The following is a 4,016-nucleotide window of genomic DNA, read 5'->3' on the forward strand; positions in this document are numbered from 1 at the left end:
CTGCTGGACAACGAATGTTTTCTCATCGGAGAAAACCAAATTCGGCAGTACACGACTGGTTTGATAATGCGTTTTAAATTTGTACGAAAAGTACTAAATGGTACTAAATTTCGTATGTGGCAAAAGGTATGGTTGAAATCCATAAATTTGATATTGACGTTTCTGTTGGCATTTGGAATTGAGATATGGATGTGTTTGTAAATATGTGTACTATAATTGCACGAAAAGTACTAAATAGAACTAAATTTAGTAGTGGGTGAAGGAATTGGGCTGAAATCCTGAAATTTGATATATGATCTCACTCTAGTCTGTGGCTAAGATACGGAGATGGTTTTAGAAACGTGTGCTATATTTATTCAAAAAGTACGAAGTTGTACTACATTGAATGAGGGGATAGAGCTGCAATATCGAAATTTGATATTGATGTCTCTGATGGCATCTACAATTGAGACATGGATATATAATTGGGTGAAGGAATAGAGCTGAAATTCTGCAATTTGATATTGAGGTATTTGTTGGCTTCTACACGCAGAAAAATATATGTTAGAAATATGTTTGGATCCAAACATATATTAGTTTGGGACTGGTTGCAAACAAATATATTTTTGGATGCAAACATAATTTGTTTCGGTGCAAACAAATATTTGTTTGCAACATTTTGTAACATAACTCAATTTTATTTGTTAGGTACCAACATATTTTATATGTTAGAACATATTTTTTTATGGGTGCGGAGAGGATTTTTTTCAAAGAGCTAAACAACAGAGCTCTCGATTACTTTTGAATTGGTGTTATAGGTGACTTAAAAGAAGACAGGAGGGTGAGAAGTCTGTTTTTGCGTTGATGATGTGTTGGCTTGGTTGGCCGCACAACAAAGCAGAACCGAAACATTTTTTGCTCTCTTCCAAATATAACTGTAAATAGAAGTTGTATGTATGCATGAACATTAGTAAGAAGTAACGTCTCAGCAACAACTAGAAAATACACACCGCACAACAACAACAACGAAAAAACTTTTTGCATGTTTTTTCGTTGCTGTTGTGCGGTGTGAATTTTCTAGTTGTTGCTGAGACGTTACTTCTTACTAATGTTCATGCATACATACATACATGCGTTTTTCGCATTAACACCGACATATATACAGAGGAGTCAATTTTTTTGTGTGTTGTTGTTGTAACGTTTTCTTTCTCAAGTAGGCATTTTTTGGTGCATGGACAATAGAAAAGAAATAAACGTCTCAGCAACAGTTTCCATCCCTCTTGCCGCGCACACACCACACATAGTTACAGCAGCGATCGGCAGTGTTTGCTTGGTGAGAGCAAAAGAGCGTAACATTGGCGCGTGTCTCAAGTTGAGATGGGATGGAAACTGTTGCTGAGACGTTTATTTCTTTTCTATTGTCCATGCACCAAAAAATGCCAACAACAACACACAAAGAGCTGTTTGGATGTTTTTTTGTTGCTGAGACGTTGCTTCTTACTAATGTTCATGCATACATACATGCGTTTTTCGCATACACACCGATTTGCTTGATGAGAACAAAAGAGCGTAACATTTGCGCGTGTCTCATGTTGGCATTCTGGTTGTGTTCTTTTTTTATTCTTTTTATTTGTTTTGTGCCTTCGCGTCGTGTCACAAGTGTTGTAATAAATGTTGATACCAACTGTTTTGGGGGAAGACAAATTATTTGTCGAAGCGCCGGAGCCTTTAAATCTACAAAGCTTTATAAAAGCAGCCAAATTAGAGTTAAAATTGATGCCTCAAGAAAAATAACAGCCTTAGAGTTTGGTGCAACCATTAAAGAAGACCAGTTTGAAAAAGTAATTCATCAATATATGTCAACACCTACTTTTCATATTGAGTTGCAATTTGGAGGTAAGTACACTGGATTTACAGCCTGTTTCTTTATGTCGGAACAAAAAAAATTTCGTTTCAAAATAAAGAAACAGGCTGTTAATATTTTTTTCTTTTTTTAAATAATATATTTCTTTTTTTAAATAATATATTTAATTTTCATTTAGACTCCGTTCGATCAGTGGCATCAGCATCGACCGTTAGTGGCACTCTATCGGAGTGTGAATCCGTAGGTGGTTTTGGGGATCTTACCCCAAAAACAAATGTTATTTCAACTTTAAAGACTGACATAGAGTCCATCAAGTCAATTCCGGCTATCAACAAAATATGGAGAATTTTTATTGCCGAAAAACGCCTGCAAAATAAAGATAGGGTGAATTTTTCGAAGGCCCTTATTGACGAATGTCTAAAAGAAGACCCTAACAGATTGTAAGTATTTTACTTTATTGAAAAAATAGTGATTGTAATAAAAGGAAAAATAATAAATTAATAAATAAAAATAATAACAAATATTAAGAATAATATTAATAATAATAAATTAAAAAATTAATATAAAATAAAAGTTTTATGAAAACTGGCACGATATAAATTATAAACTTATTAACAAATGTTTATTTTATTTTATCAATAACAACAATATATTATTTATAAAAATTAAAACATAATAAATTAATATTAGAAACATAAGAATAATTTTAAGCATAATAAAAATTGTAATAATTAAAATAATAAAATAATATCAGTAATAAAAAATTGTTAAAAATAATAATATTAAAATAAAAATTCTAATTATAAAGATATTAAAGAAAATAAAAAACTATGTTTCAGTATAAATTATTTATTTTCTTTAATATTTTTATAATTAGAATTTTTATTTTAATATTATTATTTTTAACAATTTTTTATTACTGATATTATTTTATTATTTTAATTATTACAATTTTTATTATGCTTAAAATTATTCTTATGTTTCTAATATTAATTTATTATGTTTTAATTTTTATAAATAATATATTGTTGTTATTGATAAAATAAAAATGTGTTAATAATTTAATATTAATTATTAATATCAATATTTTTATTGATTTTAATCAGTTTTATTGTTATTTTTTTTAGTATTTGCAAAAGTTTTATATTTTTTTGCTTTTATTATTTTTTAATACTTCAATAATTATTGTTATTTATTTATTAAAAAAAATATCTTTCAGACTTAAACGTGAAGATTTTGAAGTTCTGAAGTTATATTATATATTATAACATGTATGAATTTCTTTTATGTTAAATAAAATGTGAATATCAAAAATTGATTTTAAAACTAGTTTGCATTATGGTTGAATTATATCTGCAGTAAGTATACAAATGGACCCAATCATAAATTTATGTTTGCACCCCAATATATATTATGTTTGGACCCAAACATAAATTATATCTAGGTCCAAACACAACTTATGTTTGGACCCAAACATAAGTTTGTTTCCAGTCAAACATACATTATGTTTGGATCTAAACATAAATTATGTTTGCACCCAAACATAAATTATGTTTGCACCCGAACAAAAAATATGTTTGGACCCAAACATTAATTATGTTTGGACCCAAACATTAATTATGTTTGGACCCAAACATTAATTATGTTTGGACCCAAACATTAATTATGTTTGGACCCAAACATTAATTATGTTTGGACCCAAACATTAATTATGTTTGGACCCAAACATAATTTGTTTGCAGCACCCAAACATATGTTATGTTTGGGAATGTTTGCAAACATATATTTGTTTGCTGCAAAATATGTTTGGGACATATGTTAGAGAGGCTTATATTTTTTTGCGTGTATGGTTTAAATATGTTGACGTTGTCATAGTTTTGGACAGAAGTATTGGATGTGGGTCCATTGTGCAATGGTCTTGCTAACATCCTCCTGTGGAAACTTCAAAATGAAAAATTTTGAAGACTTTTTGATGTAAAAGTTAAAAATTTTGCTTTTATTCTTTTAGAAAAAGGAAAAAAAAATAATAATAATAAAAACCTTAAAAGTACGAACATTTAGTACGATGCAAGCTGAAAAAATTGCGCATTTTGGGTACAAACCAGCAAAGGGAAGATAACAGTCGGCCGGTACTGACTTTATGATACCCAACACCACTATTGATATTTATTAG

The 4,016-nt window shown here is 29.3% G+C and overlaps 1 long non-coding RNA gene across 1 annotated transcript; it reads left to right on the top strand.

Annotated features, from left to right (window-relative positions):
* The first annotated feature begins 648 nt into the window (after positions 1 to 648).
* On the top strand, positions 649 to 3,152 carry LOC131804774 (uncharacterized). The gene is made up of 3 exons (XR_009343275.1): positions 649 to 1,875; positions 2,022 to 2,283; positions 3,063 to 3,152. It is a non-coding gene; the product is annotated as an uncharacterized LOC131804774 (long non-coding RNA).
* The last annotated feature ends 864 nt before the right edge of the window (positions 3,153 to 4,016 follow it).

Source organism: Musca domestica, unplaced genomic scaffold, assembly GCF_030504385.1.
Source record: "Musca domestica strain aabys unplaced genomic scaffold, Musca_domestica.polishedcontigs.V.1.1 102, whole genome shotgun sequence".
Classification (NCBI taxonomy): domain Eukaryota; kingdom Metazoa; phylum Arthropoda; class Insecta; order Diptera; family Muscidae; genus Musca; species Musca domestica.